Source organism: Triticum aestivum, chromosome 3A (assembly GCF_018294505.1).
Source record: "Triticum aestivum cultivar Chinese Spring chromosome 3A, IWGSC CS RefSeq v2.1, whole genome shotgun sequence".
Taxonomy (NCBI): Eukaryota; Viridiplantae; Streptophyta; class Magnoliopsida; order Poales; family Poaceae; genus Triticum; species Triticum aestivum.
In genome coordinates, this window is record NC_057800.1 from 888,397 (window position 1) to 899,210 (window position 10,814).

Sequence of the window (10,814 nt, forward strand, 5' to 3'; positions counted from 1 at the left end):
ACCAGGCCTCTCGCAATCTACGAGTCTTCCCTCGTTTTGGGTTGTTCAACAAGAGGTGTTGCTTCAACATGCAGTTTCCCAGTCAAAGCTCTCTTCCTCCGATTGCCCTTGGCAGGGGCAAGAATTTGTTGAGAGATGAGTGAATACTATAGTACTAGTAAATAGGACAAAATCGTAGTTAATCCCAACAAGTTTCTTGCCAGAATTTTACATAACAAAAATGGGAAATGCATGTTATGCGGTTACAGCGGCAGCATACATAATAAGAGTGACTCCATTCTCAAAGTTAGCATACATTCAGTTGATTAGCATCTGCCCGGAATGGGGGCAAGATGTGAAATTACATCAATATACTTGGAAACAGGCTTTGTATTTTTGCTATCGGCCAGAGTTTCATCTCCTCTCCTTAAGTTAATATTCACATCTTTTGCGTAATAGTGCAGTTATGCCCAACTTCTGCGATCACATCACACAAGGATCATGGACTGATTACAGGCCACGATTACAACATGAGCATGACAGCAAGCATGCACATGTTGAAATATAGAACATCCGGTGACTAAATGACCTGCAGGGAAAACATTAGCACTGCACTATGACCCTAAAATCTATGTACCAAAATATAGAAAAAATCCTGACAATTAGATTATAGTATAATAAAACAGAATGGCAAAGACACTGCAGTATATAATAACAATGAAAGTTAGTTATCAACAAAACTTAACTAAGTAAGTTAAATGGGCAAATGGATTTGATTTTGTTAACCAGTTAGAACAAGGTAATAGTGGCTCACGTGCTTGAGGCCGGTGCGGGGCATGCAGCATCTGGTGAAGAACTGGAGCCGTCGGTGCACTTTATGTGGCAATCTCCATCTGCAAGGGAGAACGGCAAAACCGTCATCGAAGAAGCATTAGAGCAACAAAAGTCCTCCTGAACATTCGTTTTTGGGGAGGGCAGGTAAATGTAAAATATATCAATTCATAAGCATGGTAAAACAACAAAAGGAAACAAAAAAATAGTTTTGGTGATTTTGAACAAGATAGATGTAACAGCAGGGAGGAAACAAAGGCAGTTTGGGCTCACAAGAATAGAAGTGACACAATAAGCTGTTGTACTATGTAATAAAAAAAATTACACACAAAAAAAACTATTCCAAGTCAGAGAAGTATATTTGTATTGGGCTGCAAAGTCTGTTCCAGGAAAGTGAAACCAATTTTAATCATAAGGAACAAACCAAGTACAATTTAGAAGAAATAGCAGTAAATTCATACGTACAAAATGCAGTAAGTTAGAGGAATTCTTATACTTCACCCTACCCATCTCGTGAACCAGACAAATCACCCTGGGTGAAGAAACCTGGGTGAGGAATTTTTAATCCTCACCCAGGACCAACTATTCAAAAACCAATTAAAACGATATATTTGTTCATCCAGCTTATGGTGAGTTATGTCAATGTGTTTTACCGATGAGTACAACGTACGTAGACCTATGGATGAGAGAAAACCTACAGGTCTATCCCTCAGCGTCTCAGCAAACCTATGCACGGTGCCATGTTTTATTTGCACAACCACAACTTCGATAATTGCTCTTCATCTTCAAGTCTCTTACAAACACCTTCACCACCTCGCTTTCGTGGCAGAGTTCCCATTCCTCATTTTCCTGGCAAATCAGAAAACAGAGAGCAAGTACGAGATTACTGGTGAACTAAACTTGCAATTAGAAAGAAAAAAAATCAATTTTCCCTACCAAAAATATCAGATTCTTCACACTTGGTGAAAACTTCTTTAGTTGCACAACCAGACTGATTCTCCAAAAATACAAATATACCCCAAGATGTAGTGGCCCTTATGGCCTAGCACCCAGCAATGTCACACGACAAGTTGTACTATTCTAGTATCTTCGTGTTATATTCTTAGTAGCATTACCGCATCGAATCTTATCCTAAAGGATAATGTGAATTCAATCATATTTGATCAACGTAAATTAACTCTTACTCAAAAACTGAGAGACTAAAATCTAGGATTAGCCAATAATTAAATAATAGTATGAAATCATAGCACGTATAGAAAGACGCCAGCTATATACCTAAAAAGATTCTAGATCATGGTTAATCAAGCAACTGCAGCTTCTAGTGCATGCTAAATAATTATATTACATACTACTAAATTTATTTATTCTATGAGTTGTGCTTCATTACACCCTTCTTTGGAAAGTTCACAATTTTTGAGAAAGATATATGGTTTAGATTAAAACTTACCCCTCACTTAAAAAGGTATTCCCTCCGTCCGAAAAAGCTTGTCCCAAGGTTGTCCCTCAAATGGATGTATTTAGCACTAACTTGATGCTAGATACATCCATTTGAGGGACAAGCTTTTTCGAACGGAGGGAGTATTAGCAGTATGGACAATTTGTGTGTTAAAAAATTAGAGGCCAACCAACTGCGCAGCCCGGCCGAGGCCCTCGACCTGTATCCTAGCCCGCAGGCCGTAGACTAGTGAGACCATGGGAGTACAACACGTGGGCGCACGTCTTTTTCGCCGCCCTCCCCGTCGACTCCATCCCAGAAATCCGGCAGCACTGCGGCCATTGCTTGGCTGTTGGGCGTGCTGGGAGTGAACGCCACAACCTTCTAGCGCAAGTCATTGGACAACCAATTCACACTCATCTAGGATCTAGCCGCATGGGTCAGCTCATCGGCACCATTGCTCAAGGTCGCGCTCATATTCAAATTCAAGTCTGGACTTCTCTTGAATACCTAATTCAAGTCTGGACTTCTCATTGTTTAGAAATTCCACCAAAAGAATTGTAAGTCACAGTTTTCAGTTAGAAACATTAAACTGCAGCTTAATATAAGGTTTATAGACCGACTAAAAAATAAAGCATCATGCTAAAAATGTTAATGCACACGCTCCATCCTTTCCACTCAGATACTCTATTTACCATTGACCAGAACTGTATGCATAGATTTTTTTTTTCTTGGCAAAGGTGCTAACAGGTACACACAAATGTAACCTGCATGCTCTATTTTAGCACTTATTAATTATGTTTCAACACAAATTACCTATCTCCACACATCCATGGTGAAGATATTCTTCTATATGTAGTAAATAATACCATTAGTTTAGACAAGGAACCTACACAAGTAGGTAGCACAATGGACCATGAGAATTGGCAGAACCTAATATGAAATAGCTAGGGAGAAAAGGGAGCATAAGGCAAGGAAGACTGTTTTATCAATAGTATGTAAAATCAATATCTACATCTATAAATGATTAAATGAGCATCATCTTCAGCATCACAAAACATGAAGTGCATGCACCTTTAATTGATGCCCCCCGGTTCATGATTTGAACATATCGAGGCCAAGAATCATGGCAAAAAAAAAAAGAATCATGGCATGATGGCAAGCAAGCAAAAATGAACTTCTGATCATCCACCACCAAGAATTTCAGTGGTTCCACTCAAACCAGAGCTATAACAAATTTTAAAATCACAACATAAAGAGAAGGTTGCTGTTTCGGATGGCATTGAAATCAGATCAGTCAACTAAATTCAGCTAGAAACGGTATACCTATAACATTTTGTAAATCACAACATAAAGAGAAGGTTGTTGCTTTTGCATGACATGGAAAGAAGATCAGTCTATGATCAAATTCAGCTAACAACAGTATACCTAAGCTCTGAGAAAAAAGCATCACCGAACCAACAAAAATAAAGGAAGAAATTGAATTTGGATAGACAGCCAAGCACAAATGCAGATGTATATGTCGAGCCTATGAGAAACATTACATGACATTTGAAAAATGGAAACATCTAGGTTTGCAACAAAACAACAACTTTTGTTTGACCATTCTCAAATTATGTCATAAATTAAATAATTAATATAGTATTTCTAAAATACATTTAAGATTCAGAATGAGAGAAATGCTACGGTGGTACGGTAGCTGATTCCTGATTAGGAATAAACTTATACACAGGCGAGAGCCAAATCATAAACCTAACTAGTAAAAAAAGATCTATGTCAGATAGGATGTAAATTGACTCCTGATCTTTATACTCTTTCTGCACAATACTCGTCCTGCATATGCGCGCGCACACATACAAAGGGACAAAAGGAAAGAGGTAAAGAGAGAAACCTGAATGTCTTAGCAGCTAGGACAAAAAGGCCATGGAAGCTCGTCCAACTGGTTGAAGAATTCGGGGCGTTGAATAGATGTTGCTGCTGTGAAGGCCATTGATCTTACGCGGGGTCAGCTTTCGCTGGTTGTAGGAAGGGGGCGGGGACAACCAACGTAGGCCGGGCCACAGCCAGCGCGACAAAGGGAGTGGAGGGTGGAGGCGGGTCGTGGCGCGGCCGCCGGCCGACGAGGCTGCCACCCGTCGGGAAGCCTCTCGAAACGCAGCTCGCCTCCACGCTGGAACCAGCCAACGAAGGCACCCCCAGCGTCGCACACATCCGAATCCACCTGCAGCTGCCGTCGGCCCGCCGCCGAAACCTACCGCCGCTCACCTCCGAACCGCACGCCTCTTCTGCTCCCAATAGATCTAGAAATTGCGGTAGTGGGGGCTCGACTGGAAAGTGGTGCAGGCGTGTGCGATGCAATGGAGCCAAGTCGGCCTGCCGGCTGGCTGGCTCGTTCGACCGGGGTGAAGAATTATGTATTCTTCACCCAGGGTCTTGAATAGACTTTCTATATATATATATATATATATATATATATATATATATATATATATATATATATATATATATATATATATATATATATATATATATATCTTTGATTTATCGCCAACTTTTGCGCTGTAACAGCTCATATGGAACTGGAGCTTTTTTAGAATAAGATTATATTCATGTATTGCTCGATATTCTGGCTAAGTGGTTGCTTGGTGCAGATGCCCAAAAATATGCTCAACTTGCCCGTATGTAATTTATTTTGTACTGGTGTTGTTTGCTTTATTTTTTGCTCCATCTAATTATCGGACAACCATGAGCAAAGAAGCAGCAATACCATGAATTATGCATGCTAACATTAGCTATACCATGCTCGCCTGTTTTTTTTTATACAACTACTCCCTCCGTTCTTAAATATATGATGTTTTGGTAGTTCAATTACCAAATTCATTATTTAGGGGAATAAATCTTGTTCCCTCCACGCCCAGACTTTGACATCTGGACGTTGATAGTAAATTTAATTGGTATTCTTTGTCAAAAGCTAACTTTAGTAAATCAGAAGAAAATAAAATATGTTGCCATGTGTGGTGTCATGTCAAGGAGTGTATGTTAGAAAGATATGTTGACTAAAGTATCAAACAAGGGAGTGTGTTTGACTAAAGTATCAAACAAGGGAGTATAGAACACGGTAAGACTGAGCAAATTAGAGAAAGGGATGGATGAAAGTGAGAGGCAAATGCTATTGCATCCATGCATGTAAACGTGCCGAATACTGTTGTGTGGTGGATTTTGGTTTTTGGCCTGTTCCGTGCTTCACTTTCTTCCTTGTGTGAGTGATCGGACGAGCTTGCTATGGTGGGCCGAGTGCTAAACCAGGAAAGAACATGTCCACATGTCCATTTGTTCATCTTTTATATTTAAAGGGCGAAATGGATTGGTTGCTAGCTAATTAACCATCACTTGCTTAAAAACCTACTCCTGTCGTGCATCAAGCTATGGTGTTCATTTACTTTTGTGTTTATATTTTGTAATTCTTTTGTTGGATTAGTTTTATAGTGTCTTTGACAATAAATGCATCACTACAAGTAATTGTTTTGCTAGAAAAAAAGGTGAATTTGTGCTAGACTACTTCAAGGAAGGAAAGTATTTATGGTTGAAGTATGGACACCTTCATCGAGGGCCCATTCTTAAAAGTTGGGCACATCTAAAACCCCTTTCTAATACCTTAAGAAAAAACATTATTCTATGTTTGGGAAATAATGAAAAAGGTATGAATTTACGTGTTTGGTAAAAAAATCCAATGCTAAATTTTATAAAATAATAACCACGTGCACCGCGTCTACTAAAATCATAAAAATCAGTTACTGTGTGAAGATTGAGATGCAACATTTTTACACAACTTATGTACTAGTAGTATAGTGTATGATTTTTATATCCACGCCATTTTACATAGATTTCCATGGATAGTTTCTACTAAATAACACTTCTCTGCTTATCTTCGGTATCTTAAGGCCATCTAAAACAAAAAAAAAGGTGCTTATATTACTTTACAAGGGTTTCAGAGGAAACATGGTGACGTAATTTTGTTTACTTAGTGCTGAATTTAAGATCACAAGCTGAAGACTTTGTTATCTTTCCCTACTAATAAAGCAGCTAATGCTTTTGGTAATACGTCGTTAGCAATTTTGCAGAAAGTTCTTTTGTTTTCGGGAATTCAACCCGCGGTCCCTATTTAAGTGGATCTGAGAAAACGTTTTGATTTTACAAAAAAATCCTACGTTTGTAAGAAATCAACCCGCAGTCCTTTATTCTATCTTATCCAGACGTTCCTTTCCAGCGCGGCGGGCGGCGACAACTCCGAGTGGGCTCGCGGGAGACGGCGCTGGGCTTGGGAGATGCGGCCGCGTCAGTTCGCGGCAGCGAGGCGGGGATGCGGCGCTGCGCTCCCGGGATGCAGCAGCGAGGCGTCGAGGCAGCGCTGCGCTCGGGCGCGGCATCAAGCGGCAGCAGCGAGGCGGGAGGCGCACATGGAGATGAAGGAGGAGAAAATGGAGAGTCGGCCGGGGCAAGGAGTTCGCCGGCGTCGAAGCCACGGACCACGGCGCTGCAAGCTTGCAGGGGGCGGTGGCCATGGCGGGGAGGCGGCGTTGAGCTCGGGAGCCGCATGCCTCCTCTGCCGCTCCTTCTTTCTTTCTTCCCCAACTCCTCTCTTGCACGTCGTCGTCTTGCCGCCCACGCAGCAAAGAGGTCGAGGAAGAGGCGGGAGTCGGGTCAATCGATCTGTCGCACGAGGATGCGGCACTCCCTGTTGCATCTAGATCAACGGGCGCAGAGGGAGGTGGAAGAAGAGCCACGACCTCCGAGCAGGAGGCTGTCGCCTAGCACGCATCTGACTGCGGCTATTTTATCCATGAGCTGGAGGATAAGGTATTCACCTCTAAAATCACACTTCTGTTTTCCCCGTTTCCATCTGAAATATGGATTGCCAATATACTACTCTCACTTGGATTTGCACATGAAAGTAGTATAAATATTTGCACCCAACTGTATGATTTGTTGAGCCAAGTGTTGAGTCTGATATGGCATCTTTATGCTTTCAGAGAAGTGCATCTCTAAAATTCAGAGTTTCGAACCTAAAGAGACGCATCTAGACAATGGTTGCATGAGTGGTTCCAGTGTCATATACGCCAACATGGTAAGCATGTCTTGTCTGATTCTAAGTTAGTTGTAGAAGTATTCCATGCTACTATTTGTTGACCAGAATTCGCTACCAGGTTGGAGATTTGGGATCGGATGCTGCGCCAAGAATGAGGGACCAAGGTACTGAACTAACAGCAGGGGCAGAATGATTCTTCAGGTACCAACATAGCCGTCGACTAGAGAATTAAGTTAACTGTTTGTTTTACTTGAAGCTCCAAATTGTAGTTATTTTATTCATTCACTAATTTGGTATAATCCTAATCTAGGAGGATTATCACTGTATGATATGAGATTCTGACGTTTATCAATGATAAAAATCTGACATTGAATGGTTCTTTTCGGAAGTACAGTTGTAAGATCTATGATTCTTGCTTGGACCTTTAACTGGACAGTACTAATTGGACATATAATTGATGATTTATGCACAACAAGATATTCTGTTGTCTTTTGTTCTTCAATCAGATTCATCTAGCCTTTTGTTGACTTTCTAATTGTTTCACCCTTTACCTCTGAAACTTAGAAATCGGAGAAAGGTTATTGGCATATCCCCGTCACTGACGAAGATTTGCTAGAGAGGAAGAGGACCAGACTGTTTTTCTATTATTGGGGACATACATAATACATATAGATAAATTTGGACTCATTTATGACAGAGATTTCTTGCCAAAAATATTAACTCTGTCCAGCAGTGGGCACTGTCAAGGTAATAACAGGAATTTGCTGAACCTAATTGAATGAAAGCGGGATGGTATCCGATTGAGAACCTTCTCTAACTAAATGGGCTTACGAACAATCAACATCAAATAGTTCCAAATTAACAGATGTTGTTTTATGAAAATACTGATTTAAGAATTTGATGAATCTATAATTCTCTACACAATCACTTAGTGAATTTTATGAATATATAATTTTCTACAGATTTAAGAATTTGTACATCCTCTTTTAGTCCAAATTAAGAAAAATATGATTTCTGCTATGATAGTTTCCACAATAGTTTGGCCCTTGAGACACTTCCACTGTATGCATGTGTGTTCCTTTTTTTCCAGAGATATGCATGTCTATTGATCATTATTGGAATTGGTTCGACAAACTGTGTATATGTGACAAATTTACTAATTTTTTTTGACTCGTCTACGGCGGGCTTACGCCGGCCTGAACCATGTATTACTCAACTGTAGCGGAGACATAAAAGAGGATACAGGGGGTTGTGGGAGAGATAGAAAGAAAACACCGAAAAGAAAGCAAAAGGAAAATATTCATGAAGGTTGAGTAATATACTTATCCAACCTGATAATATGACTAATCCATACAGTGGATATGCGCCAATGCTCAAATTTGAAAAATGAAGGATTCAACTTTTTTTGAATTATTATGGGTGAAGTCGCGAGCATGCCCATCAATCGTAAAAGTATATAGTCCGACTTAGTCGTAGGTTCCGTAGTAGTCTTGCCTTGGCTCTGCTGCCTCTCCTCTCTGCTCATTGCTGGCTATGGCTGTCCCATCTCTCCTAGAGCTGCTGCTGCTGCTGCACTTCTTCTGAAGCTCTTCTCAAACCCGTTGCTGCAGTTCTTCTCAAACTCCAACCAGTTGCTGCTTCTCTCTCTCTCTCTCTCTCTCTCTCTCTCTCTCTCTCTCTCTCTCTCTCTCTCTCAATTTTTCTGTAATCATGTGAACCATTGTTGTGCGATTATATGTTTTGTGATACCTTCTGCAAAGTGCTAGCACCTACATGTTATCCAAAATTTTCTTCTAAATGTCATGAGGCATGAGCTACAAATTTTCTCAAGAATGATAAGGCATGCATGCAATTTTAATAATACTCTTTTGGCTCTCATTTATCTGTTGCCATAGAGAATTGTACAATATAGAAGAGTCAATCAAACATAGCTCTTTGAATATCGGACAAAATATTGGTTTCGTGATTTATTTATAAGAAGATTCTTCTATGTATTTAGTTACATGATTTTAATTTGATCGTCTTCTTTCAACTTTTTTTTGCCTTCTATGATATTTCCTTAGGTTCACCTTGACCTTCACTGCCCGTGTAAGAGCTTAAGTAAATTGATGTTGTATCATCAGAATCTGTAGCCTTGCACAGCTTTTCTTGCATGCACTGAAATCCCTCTTTGTCACAGGATGAATCAGAAACTGAAGATGATGATCCCATGGACACAGAAGAAGCTTCCTCTGTCCTCATCGCTGCACTGCAGTCTTTCAGCCAAGCTCTGGTGTATGACGACGAAGAAAAAGATACCGTGAGTCCGTGACAGAGGTAGATGTCTTCTTGCGTCCTACCCTAGATGACAGGGGCTCTCTCATCAGCAAAATAGCTACTCTGGATACGCAGATGATGATCGCAAGAGACTGTACCTTATGGATAAGTAAATGACTCTGAGGTCTACATGTTAAGTATAGAAAGAAAAACCTGACGACGACAAGTGTACTGTCGGGAGCTTTGCTGCCACTTCTTTGCCAGCCGGAGTGGCCTGTTTTTAGTGATGATCATGGTGTACATGCGTGTATATGTTGTGTTCTGATAGACTGTACTACAAGATTTTCCTTGAATTGGTACTTCTGTTTTTGTATGCTATGAAGAGCGTATGTGTATGCTGGTTCCGTGTACTCTGTTTGTGCGTCTGGTTGGCAGGAGATTAAGCAATGGGCGAGGTTTCGTATCATCTCAGGGGTTGCTATACATCTTGCCGTGCATACTCAGCTTCTTTGGGTCCAAGGTATTTTCTTTCTTTCTTTCTTTCTTTCATGAAGAGGTTAAGTCGGAGGAGAGGACCCGGATCCCGGACGGCGCGCTGCTTTGGTCCCAGTCCACTCGCCATGTTTGGGTACCCAGCTCGGCCCAGCGCAGGTATTCACCCACCTCTCCACTGCCCCTGTAAGGACCTCCTTGATCTTGTACCTATCCAAATCAAAATCCTAGCAAATACACTTCAGAGCAAGGTACTGTTGTAGACCTCCTTCCAATCCGTGATGACCCCTAATCAATACATGTGCAGCCATTGTCCGTTGATAATTTAATACACTTCAGAGCAAGGTATCAGAAATAGCACGTGCATGTTGCACAGAGATGTTATTTCGCATGCATGAATTCTAATTTAAGCTTAAAGTTAGGCATGTCTAATCGCACACACCACAGAATTTCCTTACTGTTCACTACATCTTTTATCTCCAATTTGGGTAGAGTCTAAGTGATAACTCTTTAGTCTGATTTATCTTCAAAAGTTTTCTAGAGGCTGACCTTCTCGGTTTTCTTCAATATTTTTTTGGAGTGCAACAGTATGAACTGGTTTCCCCATCAAGGCTGTATTTTCTTTTCTTTGATAGATTCTATAGTCATGTACTTCCGTTTCATGTTTCCATGTTTGCCATTATATGTGCCTTTCTTGCTGAGCTCTATTTGGATGAACTTTTGTTGATGTGTGAT

The 10,814-nt window shown here is 40.7% G+C and overlaps 1 long non-coding RNA gene across 1 annotated transcript; it reads left to right on the forward strand.

Annotated features, from left to right (window-relative positions):
- Positions 1-6,472: 6,472 nt before the first annotated feature.
- On the forward strand, positions 6,473-10,053 carry LOC123059742 (uncharacterized). The gene is made up of 4 exons (XR_006427539.1): positions 6,473-7,102; positions 7,276-7,370; positions 7,450-7,532; positions 9,511-10,053. It is a non-coding gene; the product is annotated as an uncharacterized lncRNA (long non-coding RNA).
- Positions 10,054-10,814: the final 761 nt, after the last annotated feature.